The 11738-nt window shown below is 43.8% G+C and overlaps 1 non-coding gene across 1 annotated transcript; it reads right to left on the reverse strand.

The window, feature by feature from the left end:
• Positions 1–11371: 11371 nt before the first annotated feature.
• LOC127686541 (small nucleolar RNA SNORA48) lies at positions 11372–11512 on the reverse strand. The gene has a single exon (XR_007978158.1). It is a non-coding gene; the product is annotated as a small nucleolar RNA SNORA48 (small nucleolar RNA).
• Positions 11513–11738: the final 226 nt, after the last annotated feature.

Raw genomic sequence — 11738 nt, forward strand, 5'->3', positions numbered from 1 at the left:
GATTTCCAGAATGGTTGTACCAGCTTGCAACCCCACGAGCAGTGGAGGAGTGTTCCTCTTTCTCCACATCCTCACCAGCACCTGTTTTGTCCTGAGTTTTTGATTTTAGCCATTCTGACTGGTATGAGGTAAATCTCAGGGTTGTTTTGATTTGCATTTCCCTGATGACTAAGGATGTTAAACATTTCTTTAGGTGCTTCTCAGCCATTCGATATTCCTCCGGTAAAAATTCTTTGTTTAGCTCTGTTCCCCATTTTTTTAAATTCTATATTCTTTGTTTACATTCCAAATGATTTTCCCTTTCCCGGTTCCCCCTCTCCATAAGTCCCATAAGCCCTCTTCCCTCTTCCCGTTCTCCAATCAATCCCCTCCTACTTCTCTGTCTTGGTAATTCCTTATAATGCTGCATCAAGCCTTTCCAGGACCAGGTCTCATTCAAGCTACCAGTCTGTCCATAATAATCTAGGTATGATTTAGTCTCTCTCTCTTTTTTTTCCTGCCCTCCATATCAGATACAGCATTTCCAGGGCCCTGGGGGGGGGGGGAGAGACTAAATCATACCTAGATTATCATGGTGGGACTGGTAGTTTGAATGAGTCTCCACTAGGCCCACCTGTTTGAATATCTGACACTCAGTTGCTGGTGCCATTTGAGGAGGTTGCAGAACTTCAGGAGGTGGAGCCTTGCTGAAGGAAGTACTTCTCTGGGGGAGGGCTTCGAGTTCACCCCGCCCCCTGCTTCCTGTTTTGTTGTTTGAGGATGTGCTTACTCTGCTTCCAGATTTATTGCTGACATTTTGGTATCTTAATTTTTTTTCTTTAAAAATGTCATTATAAAATTGGAACTAGAAGGGCCCTGAGAATCACAAGGCTAAAGGGGATGATTAACAGGGACCAAAACCCATAATTTAAGAAGCAAGAAGCTGGGGGTCAGAAAGGCAGCAAACGATAAATACTTGTGGCTACATTGATATTTGCTCATATTGATAATGAAGACTCTCCCTTTTCGTATTTCATTTCTTTCAAAACCTTGTTAGGTTTTTTTCCCCCACAAAAGTCACTTTAGCAATGTGACAAAACTGGAAAGTATATTTTTTCTTGAAAATATTACCTTAAATGTTTCCTGAAATATTACCCTGAATAATTTCTTGAAAATATTAAATATCATTTTTTACTCCACCTTTTGATTTTTAAAACTTCAGTATTAAACATGATGGGGTGTACTTATAATGCTAGTTGAGAATCAGGAGTTCAAATCAAGGTTATCCTTGGCTACACAATGAGTAATACCAGCCTAGGCTACATGAGACCCTCTCAACACAATATTTCAAAAGCAAAGAAAGAGAGTAGAAATAGTGTGATAGACACACAATCACCTTTCTGCTTCATGCCAACATTTGCTTATATTTTCCTATAACTCTCTCTTATCCTCTTTACATACATGTGATGGTTTCAATATGCTTGGCCTAAGGAGTATCACTATTAGGATGTGTGGCCTTGTTGGAGTATGTGTGTCACTGTAGGCATGGGCTTTAAGACCCTTGTCCTAGCTTCCTGAAGGCAGTCTACTCCTAGTTGCCTTTGGAACAAGATGTAGACTCTCAGCTCCTGTAGACCCAGGTCTGCCTGGACACTGCCATGCTCCCATCTTAATGATAATGGACTGAGTCTCTGAATCTGTAAGCCAGTCCAAATTAAATGTTGTCTTTTATAAGGGTTGCCTTGGTGATGGTGTCTCTTCATAGCATCAAAACCCTAACTAAATCAACATACATGCATGTACACAATTGTATACATGTTTTATATGTTTACAAGTTGGCATATATTGGATGGTATTTATGTGGCTATGTGTGCACTAATATATCTTTGTGACTAAAATATTTGTGAGAAAGTTTAGACTTCATCATACTTTAATTGAAGGTAAAATTCTTGGATCAGTATTTTATTAACCGCGTGGACATTCTCTGTGTCAGCAAAACTATAACATTCAGAATTAAACCACGGCAAAAGTATACTTAGTGTCTGACTCATTTAAATATTTCCATTGTCCTAGCCATTCCTGTTTTCAGTGGCTGACCTCCTCACATCCTTAATCCAATCAAACATGAAGCCTTGCATTCTGTTTGTGGAGATGACCCCTCCTTGGGGAGCACAGGTCTGTTCCACTCTATCAGGGAATTATGTCATCTATCAGAGCCTGTTGTGCATGCTGGCCTCACAGACTCCAGGATGTATGGCATTGGTTGGAGCTGTTGTTCCCCAGCAACAGCTAATGGGACCACTTGAGGTCACCATCAGCCCTGGGGACAGAGGCAATGCTCTGTGGTCTGCCCCCAAATGAGCCATAGCCTGGCTGCTTCTCCAGGGAATACTTGGAAGCCGAGGCTCTGTGCATTTTTCATCTCAGGGTTCACTTTTAGGAAAGCTAGTCTCAGCAGCTGGCCTGGGCTCTCCAGAGCCTCCTTGACTATTTCTTTTTAAATGACTTGTTCTCAGTTATAATTTTTCTGTTTTCATGCTTAAATTTACAGAGGACATTTAGCAAGAAGTCTATATAGTTGATGATGTCTTTCTTTTATTGATTTATTTTTATTTTGAGACAGTATTATTTTGTATTCAGGCTAGCCTAGAACTCAGAATTCTCCTGTCTCAGTCTTTTGAATTCTGGGATTAGAACTATGCCCTAGATACCTAGAGGTATCTAACAGAGAAGACTACTTGGACATGGGTTTGATGAAGTAGAAAGTCTGTATTAGCCTGCTGGTGTTCAGAATCCTAATACAGACCTAAGCCTTTCTCATGATGAGCTTTTAAGCACAACAATCCACATCCTGGGACGACACACTCCAGTTAGCAAGAACAGTCGACAGAGCACATTTGGGGATGTTTCCAGAACTGTGGTCTTTGAGGGACTGGGCCTCTGCTCTCACCGTGGCAGGTGGGAATGCCTATGTGCTGGGTTCCAAGGCCTGGATGGTATTTCCATCATGGTGTCAGTGGTGCTAAGGTCTGTTACAGTGATGTACTTATTTTCCTCTTCCTTTTCTTCATCTTGGAGGCCTTTGGGAGAAGTTTGTTAGATGCTTAAGACATAAAAATGATCTTCCAAAAGATTTTTGGTGGTGTCTGATTTACATAATATGTGTAAGGTTTTATTTAGGGCAGAATTATCTAGGACACAGTCCCTGGAGTTTGCATTCTGCTGAATAAAAAGATTTTTTGTAGTGAGTTTTTAAGAACACTTGATAATTACACGCGAGAGCATGAACACACACACACACACACACACACACACACACACACACACACACAGTGTCTGTGGTTGAGCATGAATTCTGAACTTCCTGCTCTGGCTGAGACCCTTTGTGGTCTGCCCACTATGCCTGCCACTTGCAGCTACACGTCATGTACCATGAAAGACTCTAATCCCTCAGGAACCGTAAACCCTAATAAACTCTTTCTGCTGTAAATTGTCTTGGCCATGTTGTCTTCTCACAGCAACAGAACAGAAACTAATGGGAAGGTGGAGTAGCTGTAAAGAGGAAGGCAAGCATCAGGAGAGTGAGAGTGATAAAGAGGCAGTAATGGGCCACCATTATGGTAATAATACATTGCCATACTACATTGTATGGAGTTATTAAAAGTGGCCATTTTTTTTTTTACTTTAAACGTTAACATAATGAGGTCCATAAGATGACACAGTGAACCAAGGTACCTCCTGTCCTGTGGTCCAAGCCTGACCACCTGAGTTCTAATTCCTACTCACACATGAAGTTGTGAGTAAGATGAACAGGGCATGCTCAATGAAATTGTGCTTCTGGAATATAATACCTTTTTTGTACTATATTGATTATACATCCTTTATAGTTTTTATTGCTGTAGGAAAACCATTTGGTCCCATGTCCTATGTTCTGCAAGCATGCACGATTCTTGACTGTCTCACTCCTTCCTCTAGCTGTGTTGGATTCCTTTCAGCAACAGAGACTTTTCAATCCCTTCATTCGAATCTTCTGTCATCATCCTTCAATGGAAGTTTCTTGTACTTAGCAGTATCTGGAGTTTATTTTTTGATATAATCAAATTGTAGGAGTCTTGTTATAGTAGGGAGTTTATACTTGTCATGCTAAGCTAATGGATAACACCTAGGGAGTGCACACCTGAGATGTTCCAGGGCCCCAGAAACTTCTCCTGCCTCTGTCTTGTCGACCCAGAGGCTCCAAAGCCTCCAGCCTAAGAGGGAAACTACAGAAAATCACCTGAATCTGACATACCTCCAGGGGTATGTCAGTTTATGCCATCTTCAAGATAGAACACTTAGGAAAGACTGGGTGTGGCCCTAAATTCAGTATCTGGGATTCCTGGATGATTGTCTCCTGCTCCCCTAATTTTAGTCTATGTGATCTCCATCCCTGGTTGTCTTTACTGTATGTCGTTTCTGTCAGTTCCATTGGTTGGAGAAACAACTCTAAAATGGAAGGAGGAGCTAAGAGTTTCAAGACCTCAGCTGGCCCAGGACAATCTGAGGTAGTTGAGGACAGCCAGGATGTCACAGAGAAACCCTGTCTCAAAAAGCAATCAACAAGCAAAGAAGCAAACAAACAGAAACATCTCAATGTAGTGTGATTTAGAACTTAACCTCCGAAAACTGGGCACCTCACTTCCAGAAGATCCTGCTATACCACTCCTGGGCATATATCCAGAGGATTCCCCACCATGTAATAAGGATACATGCTCTACTATGTTCATAGCAGCCCTATTTATAATTGCCAGATGCTGGAAAGAACCCAGGTATCCCTCAACAGAAGAGTGGATGCAAAAAATGTGGTATATCTACACAATGGAGTACTATTCAGCCATATGAATTCATGAAATTCTTAGGCAAATGGATGGAGCTAGAGAACATCATACTAAGTGAGGTAACCCAGACTCAAAAGGTGAATCATGGTATGCACTCACTAATAAGTGGTTATTAACCTAGAAAACTGGAATACCCAAAACATAATCCACACATCAAATGAGATACAAGAAGAAAGGAGGAGTGGCCCCTGGTTCTGGAAAGACTCAGTGAAACAGTATTCGGCAAAACCAGAAGGGGGAAGTGGGAAGGGGTGGGAGGGAGGACAGGGGAAGAGAAGGGGGCTTACGGGACTATCGGGGAGTGGGGGGCTAGAAAAGGGGAAATCATTTGAAATGTAAATAAATTATATCGAATAAAAAAAAGAAATACTTGTGTCACGTAACTGTGCTTCTGCGTGCAGACCATGGACACACACATTGGGATTCTGCCTCGGCTTTGATGGTTTTTGGGTAACAGAATATTAGGATGGTGTTTGCATCAGTTTTGTCCATCAGCCACTAGATGGAAGCATTTTGCTTCTTTTGAGCTTTAAAGCTCCTCTTAGAAAATGCTGACCTATACCCGGTTCCTTTGTGGAGTTGAAAGTCTTTAGGCATCCTCAGTGAAATCTGCCATTCTTTGATCATAGTGAGAGGAAGGAAATGTACTGTGCGATTACCTTTCCATATTCTGGGTAGAAAATTAGATAGTCTTGCCAAGTCGTTAGCCTTTGTGGCTGGGAAGTTGTCAGAACAGTGAAACTGAATACAATTTAGATGGCTGGAACCACCAGTGAAGCTCTGCGCTGGTATATTCTAGGCAGACTGTAATTTCACCTGTCAGACTAGCGGCACTTGTCTCAGTTACTTTTCTATTGCTATAAAGAGACATCATGACCAAAACAAGTTTTACAAAGGAAAGCATTAAGAGGCTTGCTTATGGTATTAGATGGTTAGTCCATGGTCAACACTGTGGGGGAACAGACAAACATGCCACTGGAGCAGAAGCTGAGAGCATAACATCTTGATATGCAGGCAGTAGACGGACAGACAGACAGACAGAATGAGAGAGGGGGGAAGAGACAGAGACAGAGAGAGGGAGACAGACAGACAGAATGAGAGAGAGAGAGAGAGAGAGAGAGAGAGAGAGAGAGAGAGAGAGAGAGAGAAGAGAGAAGAGACAGAGAGAGGGAGACTGAGAGAGAGAGAGAGAAGAGACAGAGAGAGGGAGACTGAGAGAGAGAGAGAAGAGACAGAGAGAGGGAGATGGAGAGAGAGGAAGAGAAGAGAAGAGAGGAGAGGAGAGGAGAGAAGAGGAGAGAAGAGGAGAGAAGAGAAGAGAAGTAGAGGCAGACCATGAGCATGCAGGGGGAATGGGGAGAGAGGGAGAAGGGAAGGGTCAAGAGGACAGAGTGGGGAGCTAGACGGCAAGAGAGCAAGAAGGAGGGGACAGGATGAGGAGCCCCTTTATAGTGAGTCAGGCACACCTGGCTGTTGCAGGTAACTTTGGGGTGGAGCTTAGACAAAATGCCAACACATTTCCATGGATGCAATCTGTCTGCAGACCCCACTCTACCAGCTGCTTCTCTCTGCTTCTCTCTGCCCTTCCTGCCCATCTCTTTTCTACTGTCTTTTCTTAACCATTTGTATAGCTTTAATTTTAATGTGGTTTTGTGTTCTTGCTGTGTGTGTATCTGTCCTCAGTTTACTCACAAGCCCAATGAGGATGCTGACTACATTTTACACTTCTCTTTTGTCTCCTACCATAGTCAAGAGATGGGAAGTAAAAAAAAAAAAAGGCTCAACAAATCTTCCTGAACCCAAGACAGTAGGAAACAATACTGCAGAGACAGGCCAGTTGCAAAGTGAATTGGTGAATTTCCTGAAGGCCTCCAGGAATGCCTATAATTTTGTAGGCAGACAATCCTATTTCCCTCCCTAGGGTCCACTGCCACTCTGTCCCTTGTCCAGTTTTCCTGCTTTATATCTTGGTTCATCGGGCTTATTAAGGAACTAATGAAAACTAGTGCCCTGATGGAGCCACATGTTTCCCTATACGTGTCTAAAGCAGTGTTCACGCAATCTATAGAATGTATGCTGCTTCTCCTGTATCCTGTTTCCCAGCAACCTCTCAGCAATGCATGCTATTATTTGCTGAATTCCTGCTTCCCTCATAGGCCTGGACCTTGAAAGCAAAAACCAGACCTGTTTGGCTTGCTTTCCCTTCCCTATTAAGCAACCTCTCGCTATGCAGCCCACCCTGACCTGGGACTCACAGTCCTCAGTGCTGGCATCCAGGCGTTCACCACCTTGTCTGGCTTGGATATCCACTTTGTTCACTGCGTTAGGCATCCTGCTTCTAACTGAACTATGCTCCTAGAACGTAACCTATATACACATAAGTACCAACATGGGGTACCGCGCCTTACTCACCTTATTTGATTTGAATGCTTCTTCTTTGCCTTTTGTTAAGTTGGAAACTCATAATCCCCCCAACAATTCCAACCCTACAGTCCAGAAGCTGAGCCCATCCACATCTTGTTTCTTTGTTTTGGCCAATTATAGTTTCTAGGATCCGCTGAGACTTTTTTATATTACACAGTTATGATCTGAGAGCAAGTTCCCTTCTGGGGATGTTTATTTAACTGCAATTTTAAAACTACTTTGTGAACGATTTCTAGTTGTTCCACAAGAAGACCAGTTTTAATGATAGCTGTTTAAAGTCAGTACATTCTGTGTCATATAAGGCAAAGATTTTTCTTTAGCAAACACATCACCATAGCTCAGAAAGCACTATATAGTCTGAAGAACTGGTATAAAGTATCTACTCTGTGTAGTCAGAGAACTAGCTCCAAATCAACGTGTCCAAAGGAATGAGCACAGTACTCCCTTCATAAAGATGCAGGAACAATGGATGAAGAGTGAGCTCAGTAGAGAGAAAAGGGACACATTTTCTTTCCCCTTTAGTCACACACATGATGAAGTTAGTCGTGCAGGTCGATTTGCAGAGACAGGCAACGCCCCTGTGTGTGCTTCAGGCATTTGTTAAGTTTCTAAAACCGAAAATATTGGAATTCAACCTTTTAAATAAAAAAAGGTGTACAGAGGCATATTGTTGTAGAGCATGAACATAGAATAGTGTAAAAATATATGGGGGGGGGGGAAGCAATGCTTGCCTATCGGGAACGAGGCCCTGGGCTCAATAGTTAGCACAAGAAGAATGGGGGATTATTGAAATCTTAGTTGAAAACCCACGAGGTTCTATCATTTTCTGTTTTTGAAGAGGCAGTAAATTTTCTCAGAGATCTCAAACCTAATTATGTTTACCATTCTGTTTCTAATCAGATATTTAAATGTTCAGCATGGCTGTAACTCACTTACTGTGTTGTTGAGAGAGAACAGACTAGTTACTGACATTAAGTGAACTTTCTTAGTATTAACCGTAAGTCATGTGGACATATTTGTGCTGCACATAGAGGCACTCTTTTTATCCCATGTATAGTAGCTATATCTAATACGTTATTTCTATTTTCATGTTCACATCATTAACAGAGGTGACAATGCTCTATATTAGTGACTGACAGCTTTCTCTGGGCTTGGAATTTTAAGGTGTTTTTACATTTATATAATTCTGTTTGTATAGCATGCATTTATAAAATTCTGACTATATTCAGTAAGAAGATCATTTAAACATGCTCTTGTCTGTACACTGATGAGCTCAGATTTTCCTGAAGTCTTTCTATTTTGATTAAGACCCAGAGGTGCATGTATTTAAAATAACAAAAACATAGCCACACATAGCAAAAGGTTGAGACTTGCTAAGATGAAAGCCAGATCTAGTTGCTTAAAAAAGAAAAGCATGTAGGAAGAGTGTATAATTTCCCTACTATCTTTGGGCTTGGAGAAATGCCCAGGTTAGTGACAAAGGAAACTTTGGGAAGAGACTCTAAATCTACCACACTGTAAGAGAGAAAATGGAAAATCAGATGGATAGCTTCATTTAAAAGCACAGCCAGGAAGAATCTCGGCAAATTCAAGACATAATAGTAGGATTTCGATTGATTTTCTTCTTGTCTAATTGAAATATTACTATGATTTACCAGTTCAAATTATTTTGCCATAAACGGCAAGGCAGCTGTGAGGCATTAGCTACAGTCAGTCACCACGAGCTGCCTTTTGGCCAATTTTTCTCATCCCGCAGTCATCCATCCTTAGACCCATTGCCCTCTTCGGCATTTGCCCATTTTAAGCGATTTTTATTTTATTTTACTTTTATTAATTTTGTATTGAACTCTTGTGAGTTTCACGTCATGCCCTGTAGTAGTCCTGCTCATCCCCCATTCCCTCATGTCTGCCCTTCGCCCTTGCAGTCTCACCCCCGATATGAAAAAAACAACAGACAAGATGAAAGCAGAGAGAACATCTCATAGTGGAAGCTGTAGTATCCCGCAGTATATCCCCTATCCACACATCGCCACTTCCGAGATGTTCATTGCAATGAGTCGCTGGTCCGGTTCAAGGCCTCTGGCTTTTGGGACACCACCAATAATGAATCCTCACTGAGCTATCTTGTTGCTCCGTGTCTCGGAGATTCTGCAGCTTTGGATCTGCAGGACTGGCCCTTTTACTTATTTGCAGACGATATAGATTTTGGGGTGGGCCAACTCAGAGCCCTGGATTTGGGCCTGTGAGGTAGCTGGCTCCCCCTTTTCTGCACACCAGGGCAAGCTCTCCAGCACGACTCAAGCTAAGCCACCCAGTGCTGCGCTGGCAGGAGGCAGGGTCAGCTCTCCTGCTCTCACTCTCTGGCTGGCTCACCTGTGCAGTCACCATTAGGGACAGCTCCACGGTGTTGTTCAAGTGAGGTACAGGGCTCCACCTTCTGAGTGCTGTAGCCAGTGACCGACAGAGACAGCTCATCTGCTCTCATGACCCCACATCCAGCTCTCCCGACTGCCTCAGGCAGTAAGGGATGATGCAGGAAGAGCATCACTCCCGCACCTACACTACTTCACGTATATTGTGCAGATGAGTGGCAGAACCAGCTGTCTCTTGCTCTTGCCCTCCAGGCTGACTCAACTTCGACCTCTCCACTAGGTGAGAGGCAGGGCCAGCTCACCCCTTCTCATGACTCTAGGGTCAACTCTCCTGACTGCCTCAGGTGGCAAGAGAAAGAGGGCAGAGGCCAATCCCCACCCCCTCACACCCTCAGGACTGGCTCACCCATGTCCCCTTCACTAGGGCCAGTTCTACTGTGCTGTCCAGGTGATGTGCAGGGCCTGCTTTCTTGAGTGCTGCAGCTACAGAGCTGCAGGGCTCTCCTGTGCTCATGACCCTGTAGGTAGCTTTCCCAGCAACCCAAGAGGTGGGCATTAACTCTGCACCCATGCCACCCCACAACAGGGTCAGTGTTATGGGGAATAGTAAAATAAGATCTACAAGTTCCCGCACTATCATCAGCAATTCTCCATCCTGGTTGGGTCCTGCTAGCTCTCTGGTGCTTCTCTCCAGCCCCATGCAACAATCGTCCACCCTGTGGTAGAAACAAAACTCTAGAGCCTTATAATTTACAAGTCAGATTTATATGTCAATAAATTCTCAATTTACAAGATGCCAATACAATAATTTCAGAACCAACTGGTAATGATATAGCTCTCCACCTAGATTAGATTAAATTATCCCAATTATTCTAACCTTTATGATATCATAAACTACCTGTGGCTATTTAAAGCCACGCTGGTCAGGTTCTTCTTCCTGTTCTTCGACCTCCATCTTGGCCTTCTCTCTTTTCCCCAGAGCTATCTCTGCAACTCTTAGATCCACCTCTCTTTTCCCTGTCCAATCACAGGCTTCCTACTGCACTAATATTTTCATGTGATTGGACAGGGAAAATCCTATCACAGGTCAACTCTCCAATCCTCGCACCTTTGGGCCACCTTATGGAGACAGCCACCAGAACCAGTTCCGCTGTGCTGCTTGGGTGAGAGATGGGGCCAGTTCTCCAGAGAGCACAGCAGCCGGTGAGGGGCAGGGCCAGTTTTACACAGCTCCTGGACATCCACACGCTCCCTGGAGGCTGCCTTCACCAGGGATGTCTATTGAGCCATGGACATTGATACAGACCCTTTCCATTGTGTAGCCAAGGACTCAGACATTGCCCTCAGTGGCAGGTCAGGTTGGAACCTCATGGCCCCAGGCAGTGGGGCTGGACACTCACAACAGGCTGCTTCTCTCTTCCCTCGAGTATTCAGTTCCATGTCTCTTCATACGCTTAAGCTATTCCATCTCCTTTTCTCCCATCTGACTACCACAAACACTGCACAGTGGTGACTCCCACTGCTAGATGGCTACGTGGCTGATGGGCCCTTAGGTGGCATCCTCCATCTGTGCCACTTGAAGTGGTGGCAAGCTGGTGTCTAAGGCCCACCTGTGCCATTTACCGGAGGGCGGGTCTGTGGGTGGCATGGCGGTCCACAGGTGTCTCTGTCTTCCTCCTCCAGTGCTGCAGTGCCTGGATTTGACTTGATTTTTGACTTTGATTTGTCCTGGGCATAAAATAGCTTTGGCCACCAAGCCAGTCATCAAGCTAGGATGAACAAAGGACTGCTGTCTGCTCTGCCCCTTCTATAAAGAAAACTCCACCAAAAAGGTGTCTCTTTGTCCATTGCCAGGGGGTATTTTTTTATTTTTAATTATGCATAACATGTGTGTGTGTGTGTGTGTGTGTGTGTGTGTGTGTGAGAGAGAGAGAGAGAGAGAGAGAGAGAGAGAGAGAGAGAGAGAGAGAGAGAGGAGGTGCAGGTGCTCTAAGAGACCGGAGGAAGGTTCCAGATATCCTGGAGGTGGAGTTACAGTCAGCTATGGGACCCTAATGGTATGTTAGGCACTGAAGTCGGGTCCTCT

This window comes from Apodemus sylvaticus, chromosome 5 (genome assembly GCF_947179515.1).
Source record: "Apodemus sylvaticus chromosome 5, mApoSyl1.1, whole genome shotgun sequence".
Taxonomy (NCBI): Eukaryota; Metazoa; Chordata; class Mammalia; order Rodentia; family Muridae; genus Apodemus; species Apodemus sylvaticus.